This window comes from Mus musculus, chromosome 13 (assembly GCF_000001635.26).
Source record: "Mus musculus strain C57BL/6J chromosome 13, GRCm38.p6 C57BL/6J".
Classification (NCBI taxonomy): domain Eukaryota; kingdom Metazoa; phylum Chordata; class Mammalia; order Rodentia; family Muridae; genus Mus; species Mus musculus.
Genome location: NC_000079.6, coordinates 103,421,975 through 103,444,035, shown reverse-complemented (window position 1 = coordinate 103,444,035; position 22,061 = coordinate 103,421,975). Strand labels below are relative to the sequence as shown.

The window sequence follows — 22,061 nt, the reverse complement described above, 5'->3', positions numbered from 1 at the left end:
ACAGGCCAGCCTGTGCAGACTATGAAGAAGCAAGGTCAAACAGGTGAGAGTTCCCGGAGGCAGACACACCAGTGCTCATTAACACATGAGGACTTGTTATTTTCCCTTGCATGTGATTAACCAGCGCACTTAGAAAAAAAAGAATTAAACTTTTACAACTTATTAGAGCCTCCTTGTAACTCTGCCGACATTTGCTTTGTAGTTCATGAGATTTTGTTAGATGTATACAAGTCTAAATTTGATTTTTTTGAAACTAGGGTTTTTTTTTAAATCCTTTTATTAGAGTATAATAGCTTATTTCATACCTATATTTTCCCTTAAAGTTTTTCTCATCTAGCAATAGCATGATTACAAACTATTTTTAGGAGAAAATTGACAGACTTTTAATTCACAAACTAAGGTAAAACACAGATAGGTTCTTACTATAAATCTTTCTCACTAGAGGTTTTTAGCATATCATTTATATCTTTAATTTTATATTTCATATATTTTTATATTTCTTCTTTTATTTGTGTGTTCATGCTTGGACACCTTACAAGACTCAGTTCTCATCTGGGTCCCACCTTTAACTGCACTTCTAATTTTTCATATGGGGCCTGCTGTTCACTGCCCTCTAATACTGCCCTTTTAGCTGTAATTCTTTCAAATACCTTATAACTACTATTTGATTTATAAATTAAATGGCTCCCAAAGCCTCCCATCTTAAAGTCTCAGTTGCCAGCTGGTGGGGCCATTAGGGAGTGGCAGAATCATTAAGAAGTGTCCTCTTTCTAAATATATAATACAGTTTGTGTTATATGCTATGTGTTATATATTATTTGTTACATATAATTCATTTATATATCTATCTATCTATCTATCTATCTATCTATCTATCTATCTATCTATCTATCATCTATCTATCTATCTACTTGTACTGGCTAGTTTTGTGTCAACTTGACACAGCTGGAGTTAACACAGAGAAAGGAGCTTCAGTTGAGGAAATGCCTCCATGAGATCCAGTTGTAAGGCATTTTCTCAATTAGTGATCAAGGGGGAAAGGCCCCTTGTGGGTGGGACCATCTCTGGGCTGGTAGTCTTGGGTTCTATAAGAGAGCAGGCTGAGCAAGCCAGCAAGACTCCATGGCCTCTGCATCAGCTCATGCTTCCTGACCTGCTTGAGTTCCAGTCCTGACTTCCTTGGTGATGAACAGCAGTATGGAATTGTATACTGAAGGCTGAATAAACCCTTTCCTCCACAACTTGCTTCTTGGTCATGATGTTTGTGCAGGAATAGAAACCTTGACTAAGACACTACTATTACTTGCTCTCTTGCTCTCTGTCACACTAGTCACTTATGGAAGTAAATAGTTTCCTTTCTTTTTGTCTATTTCCCCGTTTTTATGGTTTGATAGTTTCACCCATTTATAGGATGAATTTCGGTCATTTTCACCCACTGTTCTTCTCATGCATCTCCTCCTCTCTCCCATTGGCATCCTTCTCAGTGACACACCCTTCCTCTTTCATATCTTTCTGGGCACAGGCCACTGGATTTTAGAAGTACTTGTCTTAGTGTGGGTGGGGAATTATGTGGTGAGCAAGGGTAATCTACATGTGGTCCCTTCTCCCCAAGTTAGTTGACAACAGTCTCTCTTGAGGCCTCACGGGTCCCTCCCTCACCCATGATGAATCTGAAGGGCCACTCTTTGCAAGTCTTTGGCTGCACCAAGTTCTCGAGAGTGATGGCCATGTAGTGTCTAGAAGACATCGTTTTGCAGTCTCTCCCCATCCTTGACTCTTGTATCCTTTCCTCCCTATTGTGTGATGTTTCCTGAGCCTTGGGTATGTGTGTGTGTGAGAGAGAGAGAGATCGCCATCCCAATTGATGCTGAGCACCCTAAGGTGACAATTTCCAATGCCATGTATTCTCACCAGGATATACTGCCTTGCCACAGGCCCCAGTGTAATGGAGCAGACCAATCAGGGACTGAAAACTGTGAACTAAGTAAATCCTTCCCTTCCTTCAAGCTGATGATCTGGGAGTTTTGTCATAATGATAGGAGGGTGGCAAACACACTTGAATTTCACTTTTAAACCTCAGTAAAACCTGATAGCCTAAGTCTTTTTAAATGAAGGAGCCAACCCATCTGCATTTGATGGGATTTCTGATGGTTTTTTTGTTTTCTGTTTTTTGGGTTTTTTTTTTTTTTTTTTTTTTTTTTTTTGGTTTTTGCATACAGGGTTTCTCTGTATAGCCCAGGCTGTCCTGGAACTCACTTTGTAGACCAGGCTGGCCTCGAACTCAGAAATCTGCCTGCCTCTGCCTCCCGAGTGCTGGGATTAAAGGAGTGCGCCACCACGACCGGCTCAGATGTATTTTAATTTATCCCAACTTTTGTGTTTTTCCTGCTCAGTTCTTTTCCTTTTGTTTCACTTTCATCTATTGGATTTAGATTTTCTCTTAAATTAACGTTTGATCTTTTTATTGGCTTGCAAAGTATGTATCTTGGTTTTGTTCCTTCGTTTGTTTTGCTTTTTAAATGTTTAGCACTCTCAGCTTAGTGTTGTTTAATATTGTAGTTTTGTCTTATTTAAGAGCTTAAAGTTAATTGATGCTATTATTAAAGCACATTTAAGTTGTTTATGGTAGACCTTTTTGCTCACCATGTCACCCAGTTCCCCTCACTCTGGTTGGTTTCTTTCCAAAGCTTGCCAGCCCTTCTAGCTGATGATGTGGGCTTCTAAATTCTTTCAGTACTTCCTTCAAAATGTCCTTTTAAAATTTTTGCTTCTCCGCTGAATTATTGATAGGATTCCATGGTGTAAAAGTGTAGGCTCCTTGTTATTACCCTCAGTCCTGTGGTTATTCGACTCTATTGTTTTTTTTTTTTTTCTGTGTATTGTTGATAAGAAATATGTTACCGGCTTATTGCTTTATAAATCCTACATTTTCTCTGCTTCTTTATAGAGATTTTTCTCTTGATTTGTACCCGCTAAGGTTCACCACAGTATAACACAATGTGGATTTTTTTTTTATCTTGTTTGAGTCAGGGTACCTCTTCAATCTGAAGATTAAGCATATTAAAATTCTTTACCCTTTCCTCAAATATAAGCTTTATCCATTATTTCTGGATCACAGATCAATAAATCATATGCCACTGGCCAAATTTGGTCAGAGCAAATAAAGTTTTATAAAGATAAGTCACATCTATTGGGTATGAAGCGTCTATAGGTGCTTCTGTGCAAATGTGAAAGAGACTAATTATAACGAGCTCATTGAAAACCTAAAACATTTACTATTTGTTTTATTTTTGAGCATGTGCGTCAGTCTCTGCTCTGGGCTATCATTCTGGAATTTCCATTACAAACAAGAAAGCATCCTGTACCTTGTGTCTATTAATCTCCTCTTACACTGTCTCTGATTTTTTTTCCCCTCTCTGTATTGGATTCTAGAGAGTTTTCTTAAGGCTATATTTTAAATTAATATATTTTCTTTATAATTATGCATAACCTATAACCAAATATTTAGTATACCTGTAGAAGATTTTTATCAGTTACAGTTTTATTTTTATAAGAATTTAGCTTAAATTCTTTTTAAAATAGCACTTTGCATTTTTATTTTATGCAGATGGATGTTTTGCCTGCATTTACGTCCATCAGCTGCCTGTACACAATACCGTAGGAAGCCAGAGAAGGTGTTGGATCTCTGAAACTGGAGCTGCAGATGGGTGTGTGAGCTGCCATGTGGGTGCTGGGAACGAAACCCTGGTCTTCTTCCATTGCCTTTAACTGCTGAGCATCTCCCTGGCTCTAAGCTTAAATTCTTAAATATTATTTATTTTGTGATGGTATCTGTTCTGTGATTCTCTTGGGCATTTAGAGGTTTTATTTTGTTCTTGCTTTTTTTTTTTTTTTTTTTTTTTTTTTTTTTGAGACAGTAGCTGACTGTCTTATAACTTACTATGTAGACCAATCTGGCCTCAACTCAGAGATTTGATTGCTTTTGCCTCCCAACAGAGAGTAAAGGTATGTGTGAGGTGTGTGTGTGTGTGTGTGTGTGTGTGTGTGTGTATTTTAAGATATAATTTCTTTTTAATTATGTGCACATGAAAGTAGGTGCCTGAAGATTCCAGAAGAGGGCATCAGATCCCTGGAACTACAGTTAAAGGCAGTGAGCTGCTCAACATGGGTGCTTGGAACCTAACTCTGGTCCTCTGTAAGAGGATTACGTTCTCTTAATAATCAAACCATCTCTCTAGCCTCCCACTGGAATATTTTAAATGGTTTGATGCTTCATTTTCTATGGTGTTTAATCTGCTCTCTGTGTCAGTAGGCCCTTTTATGATACACTGATTTCATTCTCTTTATCCTAGTGGGCTCTGATTCTAGAAATGTCTCATTGCAGAAGTTTTGGTTTTGCCTTTTCTAGATACTTCAGAGATTAATATCTCTGGGACTAATTTCTACATTAATTCCTTGCCTTAATGATTTCTGTGCCCATGAGTGATGAAAAAATTGCAGTTCATGCTGATGTTGTGACACAGGCTTCCTTGCTTGCTTCTTTTCCATTCTTTTCCTTTCTTTCCCCAGTCACCTCCCCACCCCCCATCCTTCATCCTTCCGTCTCTCCTGCTTCCTTCTTTACCCCCCTGTGTTTTCCCTTTACTATCGTCCTTGCTTCAGTTAGTATCCACTCTTTTTACTACAATGTCTATCGGCAGGGAGAATGCTGTCTGGTTTCCCCTCTTTATCATTTCCCTTTCTGTCTAACTAAGGATAATAAGAACAGAATACAATTATCCCTCTCATGTTCTGGAGCCCTATGCATTTTAGAGCACGGAGGCGGATTTTTGTATCTGTACCCACAATTAGGATATGAAATGACTCCCTTATATTGTCAAAATTCCTCATCATTTCTTGAAGCTAGATATTTCTTTGTTCAGCAAAGCGTTGTATTAACTTTTGAATTCTTTCTGTACTCACACATGAATATGGGGCCATCTCTCTGCAGTCTGTTCTCTCCTTTGGCTACAGGTCAGCAAGCTTGGCTGCCTTTACCTGCTGGGCCATCTTGCCAGCCTTGTATTAATGTATGTTTTACTCTGGCCATCAAATATACATAGGTACCAGCCACAGGTCAGTAAGGTCAATCTCCTGTTTCCATAACTACAATCAGTCTGTACCTACCATGTTTCCAGTGACACAGTCTACTTGAGCTAACTAGAACAGCTATCACAACACAAACAGATAATCATGTAACCTGCTGAATTTGTCAGCATTTCCCAGAGAATCAGAACCAATAGGATGTGACATACCTGGGAAGAGATTCGATTTTAGGAGATTGGCTCGTACCTAATGGGCGGCAAGTCTAAAATCGGAAGAGTGGGATATCATGCAAAAGACACACGAAAGAGTTGACACAATCCAATCCCAAAGGCTCTCCGCAGAAATCCTCCTTGCCAGAGGGAAGTGAGTGGAACAAGCATGCAGCCCTCCAACAGTGAGAAAGGGACCACCGACATCATGGAGTACAATTTACTCTATGCAGAGTCTACTCATAATTTTTAATCTCAGGTAAAACGCTTTCACAGAAACATCCAGAATGGTGGACAGTGGCTTCAGGAACAGCTAGTTGACACCTAACGTTAATCATGTCAAGTCTAACTCTTGTCATCTTTGTCTACGTGTTCACTGTGACAAACCATACTTAATGTTCAAATGATAACAACTACACAATCACATTTTCACATAGTGTAGTACATCTCAATCCTGATATTTCTGAAACAGATTTGCTCTCACAAAGATACAGGGTGATGTTTACTCTTTCTTTTTGTTTTTTGCTTTTTCTTTCTTTTTTTTTTTAAAGTAGAAAATTCTTGAAGATTCTTGATATAAATGATAAAATGTTCACTCTTTTTTTAAAACATATTACAACTAAATATTTTTGTACAAAGTTAATGATGATGCATGGTATTATTTATATATAAATCAGATAATATGTGATAATGGCCTAAAAGTAGGAAAAAAACCAAAGATGTCTGAAATGCAAAAACTTATTTATACCAAAATAAGAAAGAAAGAAATACAACAGTCAGATCCCTCATTTCTAGAACTGGGTGCATAGTTGTGCGTTATATTCATAGCTAAGTTCTTTTTTGAAACAAGGTTTGGACCTACAGCTCAACTTGGCCTTGGAGGGTTTTTTTTTTTTTTTTTTGTTGTTGTTGTTGTTGTTTTTTGTTTTTGTCTTAGTCCCCAGAGAGCTGGGATTACAGCTGTCTGCCACCATATCCACCATATATGTTCCTTCTTCACAACTCATCTCATATTCTCTTTGACCCCACTAAGCATCTCTTCTTGGTGTAGTCGTTTGCTTAGTAGGTTAACAAATCTTCATTCCTGGATAAAGGGTCTGGATCATCAATAGGTCGGCCAAGACTGAACCATTGTAATTTTCCATTGACTTTTATTCCAGGACATGATCTACTACTAAGGGGTCTGGTTTTCCAGACAGAACTCTTTCTTTCCTCCATGGGGGGGGGGGGGGCACAGCAGGCTTACTTCTCTCTAGTAGTGATGACCATACACCTTGCCAGAACGTAACTCTTTTTCTGTCTGTTGATTTAGAGGCATAGGAGGCCAAAGAGGCTGCAAGGCATTTGAAATTTTCAGTTCAATAGAGTCACTGTTGCATTCCCTGGCTGGACTGAGACCTGCGGGCCGGCAGAGTATAATGGCATAGGTTCAGGAAACAGAAATTTAGTTAGTGGCTCACTAGGGCCACTTTTACTGGAAAACCCATGGAAGAATTAACAATATTTAAAAGCCAGAACAAATGCAATAAACCTTTCTATAACATTGCTGAATCCACAAGAGTGTTAAAGCGGCCTTATTCTAGATGCCAAGTCGATCCAAGCTGGAGGAATGGTTGGATAAAATCTCTACACTATTTATCCTTTCCTTTCTAGACTGCACAGTAACTTCTAGAAAGAAATACCAGTGCCTTATATTTTAAACTAAAGCATGCGCGGGCACACACGCGCACACACACACACACACACACACACATACACGCGCACACCTTTTAGATTAAAAAAGGAACACAGTCAACTAAATCACTTAATTAAAATGCCATTTAAGCAACTGCTATTCAAGCAATTGCATGAACCTGTTGTCAGGGTAGATAGACACTTATCATTGCAGCTTCTATGCGATATTGGTATTGAACTAGGAGTGGACTAGTCAGGCTTCTTAGCACATATACCTTTTACAATGTCAATTTCCAGTGTTCTTTCCTTCCTTCCTCTCTTTCTTTCTTTCTTCCTCTTTCTTTCTTTCTTTCTTTCTTTCTTTCTTTCTTTCTTTCTTTCTTTCTTTCTTTCTCTCTCTCTTTCTCTCTCTCTCTCTTTCTCTCTCTCTCTCTCTCTTCCTTCCTTCCTTCTTTCATTTCTTCCTTTCTTTTCTTCTTGCTTCCTTTTTTCCTCTTTGCTCACTTTCTAGTGAAACTTTTCTCACCCATACAGGAGCAGGCTGGTGTTTGTAATAACACTTAAATAAAAAAGAAAGGAAAAGAAAACAGCCCACATCCCATGATGTTCATGCACTTGCCTATACTTCATCAGCCTCCTACCAAGTGTTCAAACCCCGTCCCTCAAAGTGAACTTTCTATCACTTTCCTCTAACATATTTTCCCTTTCCTCTGTCCTTCCTTGGGATCTAATTTGGATCCAATTCATCCAGTCATTTAAGCCCTTAGAGCTAGTGGTTAGTTTTCCTTGCTCCCTAAGGCTATGAGTCATCAAATTCCATGGATTGTACCTTTAAATGTTTGCTGAAAGCCTGTTGGCATTACTGAAAATCTCAAACTCATCAGGTTTTGCTCAGATGACCTTAAGGGCTCCCAGCCTGTAAATGTTGCTTTTAGGAGCTCAACAGAGTTGCTGTCTTTGTCTTGGAAACATCCAAGTGCTGCTCTGCATCCTGTTATTTTATATGGTTGTCTCTCCTCGTGTTGCCATCTCTTCAATTGTCTGTAGATAGAACAGTGAGAGAAGCATCCCTGAATAGATGGAATTAAGTTATATTAACATCATCTTGGAATGCCACCTTCTGCCTTCTCTCATCCTGAGGTCAGAAATGCAGCAGTCATATAGTGCTCCCTCTCCCTAAAGAAGAGAGGCTGAAGACATCCTGTTCACCAGGTCATCCTGACTTCTCCAGACTTTAAACATGTAGTCATGCTTATTTTTATTGTTGACACACAGTGTCAACAATATGTTCTAGAACGAACCTGCTATGTATCCATTCATGTTCTCATCCACATTGAGCCTGGGCAGGATCTGTGACTACTCCAAGAGCAGAACTGGTCCTGCAATTAAACCCTGGGAAGACCTGGCAGCTTCTGCTTCTGGTGTTTGGAGAATCTTGAGCCTGCCATATTAGAAATATGCTCACCTTGCTGGAGAGATCCCACAGAGAGACCTGTCATGGAGAGGCCATACGAAAAGAATGAGTATGGGGCAGGGGAGAGTGAGAGATCAAGCAAGCCAGGGGAGATCTTGTGGCTGACTCCATCAAGGCCTGTTCACAACAGAGAGCTAGTCTGGACATTCCAGGTTGATAACATGACAGCTCACCCCATCCCAGCTGACAGCATGAAAGACAGCAGAAGCAGCCAAACAAACCCAGCTAATCCACCCAACAAGAGGAGAATGCAATGGCCTTTGCTTAAAGCCTCTATTTAGAAGTGATTTCTTCCACAGCAATAACTGAATAACTGAAGCACAGGTCATTGATTGTGTATTTGGTCTTATTTAATTATTCATTTAGCTCAACTCTACTTCCAGGCATTCAGTATGTTTTTCTGTGGGTTTCAGTTAACTATCGATGTAAAACCCCTCAAGTTCACAATCACTACAGGGCTTTTGCTTTTTTTTTAAAAGAGTTTATTTGATAGTCCTTATCAATATTTGAAGCCCAGAAAAACACACACATAACAAAACCCACAAGCTTCAGGCTATGCATTGAATTGGCTGGATTCTTCCTGGTCTCATCTTCATTAAAAAGTGCAATTATGTTGGCCTGTAAGACTGTTCTTTAGGGTCTTGGGATACATTGATCTGAACTTCCCTTCACAGGGAATAGAGAAATATTAGATGGAAGAGAGGTGCAGCTTTAATTTGGAAAACCTTTATGAAATAAAAGAGGAAATAAAAGAAGGTTATCAAATTGAGTATTATCTATCACACATAAAGATGCTATTATCTGACCTGCTGGCCACAGGGACATTATAGTTTTCCTTCCTTGAAATAGAATTGTCACTGGAAAGCAGTTGTATAATTAAGGATCTTCCTAGGACTCTTGTGCAATGTTTGTGGAAGGTACACTGGCTATTTTGAATCATTCTGCAGTGGACATAATGTTGCTTTCTGGTAACCCTAGTACTTGTAGATGGTAGCGAAACACCAGGAGTCCATGCATACAACATAGTAGGATTGAGCCCGTCCTAGGCTACAGGAGCCCCCATCTCAATAAACAAATAAATAGATGAATGAATGAATGAACGAATGTCTTTACACCTGTTCAGTGCTCCTTCTCCTTGTGCTGGTGGACCTGAAGAACTGGAAGCCCCCAGGGAATGAGAGAGCTCTAGGACAGAAGGGACCTAGATACCCAAGTCCTGTGAATGAGCAGAGTCTCTTGCCAGCTAGGAACACTCACCATGAAAGGTTCCATGGGAAAAATCAAACTGTGCTGTGCTTGAGTCTTTAAAGCCGGGCCTCATTCATTACAACTGGCAGTCTCTTAATGAGCAGAATGGTTCATTTATGCAAAAATCTCATTTATGCAACAATCAGCTTAATCTTTTCATAGAAAGAGCTTTACTAGTTTTGAAATCATGGAAGAGTTAATTCGTTTTCTTTGGCCCCCGTTGTCACATTTATAAGTAGGGTCAGTGCTATGTACTCTGCAGGATTTTTGTTATGGTAAACGAGTGTGATGGCTATTCTTGGTTGTCAACTTGACTGCATCTAAAATAAACTACAATCCAGAAAAGGAGGGCACATCTGTGAGGAGACTTTTTTTTTTGCTTGGTTTGAAGTGGGTGAATCCACTTCTAGTCTGGACTTTTGAGGTAGGAAGACTACCTCAATCTTTAATCCAGATCTTGAGGTAAAAAGGCACACTCTCAACCTGGGTCACCCTTTCTGCTGGAAGTCTCAACAAGGTCATGGAAGCAGACAGCTTCTGCTCCTTACCAGCGTGCTCCCACTTCTGTTCCTTCACTGGCCTTGGAGCCCACTTCTTCTGATTCCAGCATATACGGAAGACGAGCTGAGACAACAGCCTTGTGGGACTGAGCAACCACTAGATACTCGGACTTCACATACTAGTCCACAACTAGCCATTGTTGGGTTAGCTGGATTGCAGTCGGTAAGCCATTCTAGAAAGATTCATCCCATAAGTTCTGTGACTTTAGAGAACCCTGAGTAATACAATGAGATTTTTATGGCATGCCAGTGATTGAACATTACAAAGTAACTATTCAGAGCTCTTTGGATGCCTCATCTGGTTGACTCTTGCTGATAATCTATGGACTGAATTCTCTTAGTGTCCATATTTCTTTCAGGCAGGTTAGCAGATGTTATGAACTAATTCTAGACCCCTGCTGCCTGACTTCAGAGGACAGACAGCTATCCCTCTCACCAAGCTACCCTGAGTAGAACCATATAGGACAGCCAACACAGAGCTGGACACACAGCTCTGTACACAAGTATTCTCCTTCCTGTTTGAGGAAAGGAGGAAAATGGAACTCAGATGAATAAACAAAATAAAAGTGCTTGTGAAGCAGACATGAGATTGATGCCCAGGAAGGAAACTGACAGACAGCCTACCCCGGGATGGACTGGACTTACTTCAGGAAGTATGGGACCAATGGACCCATTCAGTCTTCCTCGTCTCATTCGATCTAGTGTGCAATTTTTTTTTTTTTGAGGCAAACTAGTCTAAGCATCTCACTTGAGATGTAGTTGAAAAGCAGGATGGCCTTTTCAGTTTCGGTCACACAGCACTTTAGATATCTGAAGTACTTTTTAAAAAATTACAGAGCCATAATGAGAATGCTCTTCTTTCTCCCTAGTCCTATCAGATCTTATTAGATCATCTTCAGAACGGAGCTCAGAGCACTCTTTCAGAGAAGGAGTGGCAATTCCCCCCCCCCCCCCCCCGTTCTAATTGCTACACCGAGAGCAATTTGTCTTCTGGGCTTGGAAGCTGCAGAACCGCTTTCTCCATTCACCTGAAGTTTCATCAAAGCCATATGCTTAATCAATGTTTGCTGATGTTTATGGTCGAGTGCTTACTGACAGCAGGTGTGAAAAAAGAGTAAGTCCCCATCTGCATAAACGTCCTCCTTAAATTCACTGGCATGCTGTTTCTGCTGCAATTTCAGTAGACAGGTGATTTTTCATGGTGCCTTCATGAGTTGCTTTCCCCGCCATAGCTGGCTCCATTTCCCTACCTGCTGTTTCTAGAAGACATGGTCTTATTTGTGCCCCATGTGGTAGCCCTTAGACTCTCTACTTGCCTTGCATCAACTCATCTTAGTGCTTCATGCCAACACACCGGTCCAGAAACAAGACATTCACCTTCAAATAGTTTATAAGCTGATGCTTGCATGTCAGGGAAACCAAGCCAAAAGTGAACTGCAGGGTTGTGCCTTATTTATTTATTTTATTATTATTTTTTGGACAACAGCAGAGGCCTTAAAATAGCTTTACTGACCCAAGGAACTAACAAGTTTAACCCACAAAAGGTCATTAACCTTAATGATAACCGTCTGCCTAATCAGCATCAAGGCCCTGGAAATGTGTATTAGGTACCACCTCTTGGTATCATCATTATTTGTTCCTGGAAGGGGGTCGGGGGATGGCTCAGCTAACTGCTTCTCATTAGAGAAGGGTGGTTTGTAAACCGAGGGCACTGCGCATGCTCCAGGGCAGGCGCTGTCTCACTTTGACATCTTCATTTCATTTGGCTGTAGATTCCTTAAGGCAAAGGAGTCAGTGTATCATCCACTTCTCCTAAGGGCGGGGGGGGGGGGGAGGGGGAGAATGAGTGCCTAGCCTCCTAGAAGGACTCCTATTGATTGTCAGTGTCTGATGTCGATTCCCATCCTGCCGTCACACATATCCACCGCAAGTCCTCCTAGCACCACTATACCAAGAATTTCGAGGGCTATACGGAGTTGAGGCATTATTTTACTATGTAGAACTCTTAAAATTTTAGTAGTGCCATGTCTTGACAGCAGGCTTCTTTGAATCCCAGGGATCCACCATAAAGGCGGCAGAAGTAAGGCACAGTATTAAACGCCGATTTTGTTTGCTCGTCCTTAAGATGTGGGAAACACACACTGCTTGGAACAGAAGCAGCCGCAGACTGGCTTCCCTGAGGACATGGAACACACTTTAAGATCTAACCGAGCCGTGACTATGCCAATGCTTCTTTGCCGCTGTGTCTTTCCCCTCTATCACATATTTTAAAGCACTATACTAGTAGCTTGCTCAATCAGTTTTAGTAGGTATTCAAGAAAGAGGAAAAAGGAAATGGGATGGAAATCAAGCCCGTCAGGGAGCTCAAAGACCATACAACAAGAGAGGGCGAGCTAGACAAAACCACCTGAGAAAGAAATCTCAGGATACGGTGCATGAAAACCAATTCAAGATCAATTGTGTCGGCAGATCAAAGCTCGGACCCAGCATAGTGAAGAGTGCTAGCTATTACCACGGTAGAGCACTGCACACAGGAGGGGGAAGCACACCTTTGCTTCTTGTGGTGCTATGGCCAGCTTCCAAGCAAAGATGAATCAAACTGATCAGAGCAGATGCATTCCAGATAAGGCTGAGGAAGTGTTTAAACTGGTGTTTTAAAAGGCATTCGAGAGAGCACAGCTACCAGAGATTGTAGAGACCGACTCGGCATGCCTCCTGAAAGAGCCGGACTCCGCGCGCCTCCTGGAAGAGCCCTACTCTGCGCGCCTCCTGGAAGAGCCCGACTCCACGCGCCTCCTGGAAGAGCCCTTTCCCCTCCACAGGTTCTACACCTCACTGGCAGTCATTTCCTAGGAAGACTGATCTGACTGTGCTACAGTGAGTGTGACCCTGGCTGCTTACCTGGCAGGAGAGCAAGAAACCTGTTCCTCAGTTTTAATTTAGCAGAGTTAAATAAATGCATGGTTGGCTGCGAATCAGGATCATGGTGTGCTGGTAGAAACTCATGGTAGAAAGACTTGGCAAGAGATGCTGCACAGATTCGTCTAGACTCTATTTAGAGACCTGCACTCGATGGAGGGTGATAGATTGCCAGTGCCCTGTCTAGCTACCAGGAGTCTATATTTGCTTCTGAACTAGAACATTTAAAACAATGCTCAAAATATACCAAACTGTCCCTGGGCTGAATCACACACACACACAGACACACACACAGACACACACACACACATACACACACACACACACACACACACACTCTCTCACACACATACATTCACACATGCACACACACACACATAAACATGCATGCATGCACACACACATATACACTCATACACATATACACTCACACACACATATACACACACATGCACACACACATATACACACATGCACATACATGTACAACACATGTATACATAAACACACATACACACACACATATACTCACACACACGTACACACACACTAGAAAAGCAAAAGTTTCTCAACCATGATTGCAAAGTCAGACTTTTGAATCCTTCTGCTATTGGTTAAGAAAGTGTGTCTCATATTAAGAGAGTACAGAGGCTCATAATTCCTTTCAGTTTATAGTCAATAGAAAAAAATCTCTTTCTCAATTCTTAACAAACAGATGGCATGAACAGATAGATAATCATCATGAACAAGTGTGATTAAACAGATGATTCAAGATGCAATTATCATAGGTCTATCAACATCGATGTCTCAATGGGTAGGTATACCATTTGCCAGCTATGTGATTATCCACATTGATAACCACTCTATGGAAATTCAATAGCATTTTCCAGAAAAAGACAGAAAAAGGGGGACAGTTTGGCTGTTAATTGAATATTTACATAGACTGAATACTTATGGTTGTTTGGGAATAAGTGCTACAGTAAAATACATGAGGAAACTTGAGCTCTGGAGAGCCAAGCACAGTCAGTCTTTACTGGTAGGTATGCCTTGGCTATCTTGAGAGACAATCTAGTTTCTCATGGTGGTTACCTCATTGTAGCACAACACCTCATAATTGCTTACTTCATAGAAGGGTTGTTTCCCCCTTTTGTTTTGAAGAGAAAGTCCTATACTTCAATAATTAGCTTGATATGGAACATTATCTCCATGAGATCTAAGGGCATCCAGTCCTTTCTGAACCCCGTCAAAGAGGTCTCTGGAGTGATAAAGTTGAGGTGGAGGAGATTTCAAACTGACCTTGAGCCTCAGATTAATTTCTTTGACTTGAACTATCATACAATGCTTTCTTCAATAGATTGTCATACCCCACGTACAGCAAAGTATCTGCCATCTTCTCACTCATGGGAAGATGCAGCCATGGAAGGAACAATTGAGCTCACTGACTTCATCTAAATATGTGCACATTTCTCAGCATGGCTGTAGGACTTACCCATGGCATCTGAAAGTGCTTTGAAATTTGCTTTATATATATTTAGGTGTATGCTATTGTGTGCATACAGATTTAGTGACCCTTTGCCCCTAAATTGAACTCCAAAGGTTTATCTCAGCCCCTTCCTGCTCCCTTTATGACATGATGACTGTCTGAGGAAGGAGATGAAAACTTTCTCTTCCCCAGGTCCTTTGGGCAGTGATGTACCACAGAAAGACAGGCCCTGGTTAGCTGGTCTGTCCCATGCATAGGTCTTTTGCCATGGTATTTTTCAAGATGTCTCTCCACCTTCTACTTGTCAGAGGCACAGGAAGACTTTTCTCCAATATTCACTGTGGAATCTAGTCAAGCTCTTGGAGGTAAATCCTGGTGTGGGGTATGTCCAGGCCTCGGTCCCTTGGAATTGTTTTTAGCTCCCTGGCTTGCCTGCACTGTGGCTTCAGCATCGCCTTGGTGACAATGGCTCTGAAGCAGGTTCTGCTCTCAGCCTGCTCTGGTATGCCAAGGCTGTGACCACAAATTAGAATTTTCTTTTTCTTTTGCTCAATTGGATATTCTGCCATTTATAAACTATCAGTTTTAATTTGTGATAATACCTTTCACCTTGAATTTTGCTTTATTTTATATTTAAGTAGTTGCAGTATTTTCCTTTTGGTTAGAGTATATTTTCCCAGAGTCTCACCCTGGATCTTTCTATTTCTTATGCTTTGGGCATTTTCTCCTATTTTATGAGTGTACTTTGTTTTATAAACCCTGACTCGTGATCTTTGACTTTTAATTAAAACATTTGGTTCACTTTTTTGTAGTTGCTGGTATTTGAGATTTGCTATCTTTGGATGGAAAATACTTTTTATCCTTCTCTTCCTTACTCTGACCTTAATTTGGTGGCTGTTCTGATGATCTATATCTATATAGCAAACCACTCCAAAACATAATGACTTCAACCAGCATGACATAATGACTTCAGCATGACAGCTTGGTACTGGTTTAGTAAGTCAGAAACTCAAGACCTTGGCAAGGCAGCTGATCTCCCTCCTATGAGGTCAGCATCCAAGACAGTTCTATCCTCATGTATCTGTATCCTGGTCCTCATTGGTTAGTTGGTCTACCCCGGACCCTGCTTCCTCACTCTTTCTCTCCTCTCTTCTGTTTCTTCCTCCCTGCCCCCATACAAATAGTGTCTCATTCTGTAGATTCCCCACCCAGTTTGTGCATCTGACTGCAGAGCTGTTGGGGAGCATACATATGGTACACACTGCATACATGAATACATGAAGGTTTTTTTTTTTAAGCAGTGGAACTGATAAACATAAGGCTAGTTCACTTGTGACACAGAAGTGTCCTATAAGCATTCTGTCTTACTCCACCACCCAAAGTAGTCACAGGGCCACTCAGGTTTAAAGAAATAGAGAAACCATGTCAGCGAAGGATCAAGACATCAAAATTAGAAACATGTGGTATAAAGTGTGTGGGAAGATACTGCTGTTACCATGTCTGAAATATACAAGTGGCTACACCACACACACACACACACACACACACACACACACACACACACACTCAGACAGAGAGAGAGAGAGACAGAGAGAGACAGACACAGAGACAGACACAGAGACACAGAGAAAAACAGAGAGGGGGAGGGAGAAAGAGAGAAGAGAGAAGAAAAAGGGGAAATTTCTTATAGTTTGTTTTTCTTGCTTATTTGTTTTATTTGATTGCTATGAAATGAGAAAGGCATATTGGACTATCAAGTTTCACAGAAAATATTATTTTTGCCTATTTCTGGTTGATGAAAAGACACAGGAATACTACAAATATCTTCATTCTCACATATCTACTCTTTGCCATGTATTTTCATATTACATATGATTCAAAATGTATCAGAAGTCATTACAAAGCTTTGTATGGCTAGTGTTCACTAAGATTTTCCTACACTCTTCTGCTTGCTTCTCTTCTCATTCCTTCCTGTGTCTTCAGTCTCTCTTCTGGAATCATGGTCACTTCATGTCCTTTAATGTCTCTGTTTCTACTTGTAAACAAATCTGCTATCCTGGACCCCAAATTTCATCCTTGAATTTTTTTCTGAAGGTGAATTTCTATTTTGTAGTTATTTCATCTGAAGCAATTACTCTATCATATTAGGTGTTTGTATTGTGGAGAATAAGTCATTTTTAATCTAATAGTCTCTTTTTTGAATAATTAGTCTCTGCCTTATGCGGTTTATGCTCACACTCTCTTTTCTTTCCAGTTTGTTTATTTGCTCTCAGTTTCAGTCACCCTGTGACTGTTGACTATTTTCCTTGGCATGTCTTAGCTTCTCATAGATGTTTCCAGATCCCACTTGGGTCTGTTCCTAAATTGTTTCTCTTTAAATTTTCAGTCTATGTGCCTGGCTGATTTTTTTGACCATTGATTGGTCGCTGCATATTTTAATATAGAAATAGTGTGATATATAAAAGAGTCTATGCTTGTCTCTGGTAGTCAACCTGGTGGTTTTGGCTATTCCAAACCATCATAATCCTACCACAGACTGAAAGTGAAGTTAAAACAAGAGAGCACCATATTGCTCCAATTCACATTTATTCCTAAAGGGTGACCACAGGGATTCTATCCATGGCTGTGGGTGTTCACTCCTCGTTCATAGTGGCTCCTTCAGTCCAATTTGTATCCCCTCGATGGAGTTGATGAAGTATCTGCTTAGCTCTCAGTTGCTCGAATGACTCTGGGGACAAAGGCACAGAATGAAGCCAACCTTTGTCGACTTTCCCCCTAGAAGCCCTGACAAGTTCTTCACTCTTTTTTAGTTCCCTTGCTCGCTCAGTGTTCCTCAGTACAAGCAACAGGCCCACCAGTAACTGAAGAATCTTGTTCTCACAACACTGAGAATTATAAAATAAAATTGGAACTCACTTTCGCCTCATTTGAACTGAATTGATTAAAAGTGAAAGTTATTGATAATCAGTGTCTCAGTTTCATGTCATGAGGCTTAACTTAAAACAAAAAGAAACTGAAGATAATCAAAGTGTGCTGTAGAAGGAACTGACTGGCCACTTTAAGTTCCCATACCATCCTCGGCCACTCATGTAACACCTTCCAACTTAGGTGACCACAAAAAGTATATTTAAAGCTAAAATGGACGCTTATGCTTGCATTATAATATGATACCAGTCAGCTTTCCAACTAAGGAAAACTAAATTCAGTACGGTGAGTAATGTTTATGGTTCTTACAACCAGGTGCATATCTTTATCTGAGGAGCATAGCTCCTATCTGCATACTCTACAATACATTAAACAACGATGCCTTGGCTGTCAGACAGTAGGCTAGCCATGGCTGAGCACAAAGGTGAACAGATCATAACCTTCAGACAATGAAAAGCCACGGTACAAGGGGAAATGCAAGCCTGGTGCAGAGAAATAGGCAGATGACACAAGGAGACAAAAAGAAACTGGATGGAAAGATGGGTGGATACTGGTGAAGACACACTGAGAACTGGTATCACAACAAGGTTGGTTAGTAAACTACACAGACACAGGCAGCCTTCCATCTGAGAAATTAAGTCCAAAAAGTCAAAGAGTTAAAAGCTAACAGGAAGAAATGGGCCAACATATCCTTGAGATCTTGAATAATGACTTCTAACAAGACTAAAAAATACACAAAAACCAAAGTTCATAGATTGGACTGCACCGATGTTAAGTAATCTGAACAGCAAAATAACTCAGGGTAAAGTTGCCAGATGAGTAACGTCTAGGAGGAGACGTCTACAACATTTTCCAAATGCAAAGACTAGCACTCCGCATCCTTGCACGAGTAAGGTCTCATCCTGACCTCTGCTCAAATACTACCAACTGTGGAGGAGGATTTTCTGTCCAAAATATCACGCAGGTGTTAATTCAAGTTTTCATTCTCTAGCTCCTTAACACGTATCATTAAATAATTATGTAATATAATATGTAATAGTAACATAACTATCTGCTCATTTTCTTTATCCCAATAAGGTGAAAGAGAGAAATGTACCCCTTGTTTTATTCATTCATTGTACGGCCTTAGCATGTGTGCTGGGGTCTGACCTATAGCAGATACTCATGACATCTATTAGATGAATGAACAGACTTCTCAGAACGAACATGGGTGGGCACAGAATCCCGTGGGGAAACAGCAAAGGGTGCATGTAGGTACTTCTGAACCTGATTTTGAGTTTTTGTTTGTCTGCAGGAGAGATGGGAAACAGAGGCTTAAAAATAAAGTTTACAGTTTGGATCTGAAATGTTCCCCCAAAGAGTGATTTTGTTAAGCTTGTTTCCCCATGTAACAATGACCAGAGAAAGGGCTTTGTGAAGTGACTAGGTCCTGAGTGTTCACGCATTAGCTGTTTGCATCACAGAAAGCACGAATGACGCTCCACCTCCCCTTGTGACTGACAGCAATGGAACCATCCAAACACGACCCCAAGCCCCAAAATGATGGTTAGAATTCAGCTCTTCCTATTAGTTGTTTTCTCAGGTGTTTGTCACAGCAACAAAGAACTAGCAATCCTTAAAAAAAAGCAAGCATAAAAAAAACACAAATATCCACATAAATTAAAACCACGGGGAGAAAAGATATGTACCCCAGGAACATTCTCTTTAAAGGAGTCAAGGACCTTCAGTGTTAGCTAAGAACAAGGAGGAGCCAGCGTAGGAAAGCTGGGAGTCCCTGCCAGGAGGCCCCTTCATCGGCTTATTTAATTGCTTTAGAGGAGAGCTGGCTACTTCTTGCCGTTCTTTTCTAACCTGTGAAAAGTAGCAGTCGTTTTCAGCCATGTCCCTGCCTCACAAGTTCAATAACATAGCAATTGTACACTAATTTGAAAGAGAAGTTAGGAATTAGCTGCAAATTACTATGATTTGGAAAGAAACGCTTGTGTTTAGGTTATTGTTGCCTGCCGTGAGGATTCTAATTCTCCCGTGGGCCCATTCAGTCTCTGGCTGAGAACTATACGCATTGCATAGAAGAAGTGTATGCTATGGGAAGCTCCAGTGACCACCCTGGGTATGTGCAGAGAGATGGTTGACTTCTGTCACAACAGTGTCTTTATCAGCATAGGCCTGGATTTACTCTGAATAGCCAGAGTGGTGCAATGTATGATCTGTGGCCAACTTGGCGGCCATTGTTTCTCCTAGGGAGTCATTCCATTAACATCAGCAAGCTCACGGAAGAGGTCAACCTTCCAGCTGCCTTCTCGAGGAACCAGTCACATCCCATATAATTTCTATTATGATTTCGATGATGGGGGAGGGGAAGCCTTAACAAGAAAGACACCAGAACGTTGTCTGCCAAAATCCATGAGCGCAGGCCATCAAAATTAGAGTTTTGTTACCAAATTATCTGCTCTCTTAGGACATAGGGGCTAATGGATGATAAATTCTATTACATTTCCTAAATTGTCAAAAGGAAGGCTTATTATGAGAAAACAGCAACAATATTCTTTTGTTGGGGAGAGGGTCAGCCTGACACTTTTTAACAGCAGTTTATAAGACCTCGGATTCAGGGGTAGCCCCTTCAGAAAGAAGAGGCAGGGCATGGGATGGATTGTTGTTTTCGTTCGGTACTGGCATGGAAGATATGTTTTGAAACCATCCACTATGCAGAGCTCCCCCTGGCTCCTCACAAGGCTTTCATGCAGAGGATGGGCTGAAGCTGGAGAGTGAGCCGATCTGCCAGTCACTATGGCGAGTGAAGCCCCCTCCCATTCCTCTGTTTTTCATCTCATAGCTCACACTGTTTCCTTTGATTCTCAAAATCCCATGACTTGCACAGACACGGCTTGCCAACTGGCACTAGACTAACAGTAAACGAAGGTTTGACATCATCTGGCCAAACACCGAGCCAAAGAAATGAGTCTGCCTGATACATGCACATCCTGGCTTACCTTGGAACACCATTCCTCGGCTCATAGAAGGCCAGTTGTGCTTTTTCCACATCGAATCCCAAAATACACACCACCCGCCAAAGGTGAATGTGTTACAAATGGTAAGGAAGGCGAGGGAACCTTGCCGTGTCAAATGTACTCAGAGCAGTCTGATGGAGGAGGATTGTGCATCCCACGTTACGTTCAGCGCTTTGTACCTCCAGGATTTCCACTATAGACTATGTGACTCCACCTGGTTATAATTTGTAATTTACCAGAAGAGTCTGTGGAATGGTCTCCCCTTAGGAGACATTACCTCATCGATCTTCCCCTGGTCCCTTGGGAGATCTGAGAGAATCAGGCTTGCTAGGGAAGAGAAAGCAAAGACGAAGCTCCTAGTTGCTCAGCTGAGAGCAGTTCATAAAAGGACATGGCAGGACCCCTGAGTCTATGACCAAGACTCCTGTACCTCAGAAACTACCTGAAGACAGAGCCTTCCTGCCTGTGTAGCCGTGGCTGTCCCACACTGAGGATCCAAGGCCCCTCCTGGTTCAGGCTCTGTGCTCTTCGTAACCCTCTACAGCGACGGTTCTCAACTGGAGCGTGGACCAACACTTTAAAGGGATTACATATGAGATACATATCAGATATTCCGACTATCCAGATATTAACACTATGATTCACAACAGTAGCAAAATTACAGTTATGAAGTAGCAATGAAAATGATTTTATGGGTGAGGGGTCACCACAACATGAGGAACTGTATATATTAAAGGGTCTCAGTATTAGGAAGGTTGAGAACCACTGCTCTGCGATTTACCTAACTCCCCATTGTATTTCTGAATTTAGCCTAAATGTGCCAACTGTTGAATGGAGTTCTATAAACATTTTTATGATGTTTAATGGTAACCAGATTACAACATTTTAAAACAAGTTTGCTGTCGGTGACTTTTGCAGTCTGGTTATCCAGCCTGCTTTCCCTTCTGCTCTGGGACCGGGGAGAAAAGACCCGAGTGGATGGCTTTTGAATTACAATCATGATGGTGTGGTCCTCTTAAAGGAAGTACTGACAGAGGAGAGTAACTGATTTCAGACTTAGAGAAGATGTATTCCTTGAGACTGAAGAAAACTTTCATAACAAATGACTCAGAAATAAAAGCTGCGCATAGTCAAAATGGAGGTACCTCCGAGAGAAACAAACAGGAAAGGGAGCCCTTTGCGTTGATATAGGTTCAAAGGGGTAACGCAGGAAACCTAGGAACGCTGTGGGTGAGGGAATTGGGGTGCAGAGAGATGAAATAACTCACAGCACCCAGCTGGGTGTCTGAGCTGAGCGCCCTAGCAGAATTCTAAATCACCTCTAAGTGTTTTCTTAAAAATAAACCTGATGGGACCTCACACCTACTCAGCTTCCCGAACCCAAAGTATCTCAGCCAGTTTCACAGAGCTGTTGATCAGGGAGAACGGGCTGGGGGGTTTGCGCAGCCTCCGTGATATCAGCTCAAGCCAGGTTAT

General features: G+C 41.2%; 1 long non-coding RNA gene across 5 annotated transcripts in view; it reads left to right on the top strand.

Moving 5' to 3' along the window:
- Nucleotides 1–13,159, top strand: part of Gm41079 — a 36,403-nt gene extending 23,244 nt beyond the window's left edge. For 4 of the 5 annotated variants that reach the window (XR_001781035.1, XR_001781039.1, XR_001781037.1 and 1 more), the window contains one exon: nucleotides 3,608–3,813. This is a non-coding gene — a long non-coding RNA (predicted gene, 41079). Of the gene's footprint in view, nucleotides 1–3,607; nucleotides 3,814–12,306 lie in introns of those variants that run through there. The other variant, XR_001781036.1, reaches the window with a different exon arrangement.
- The last annotated feature ends 8,902 nt before the right edge of the window (nucleotides 13,160–22,061 follow it).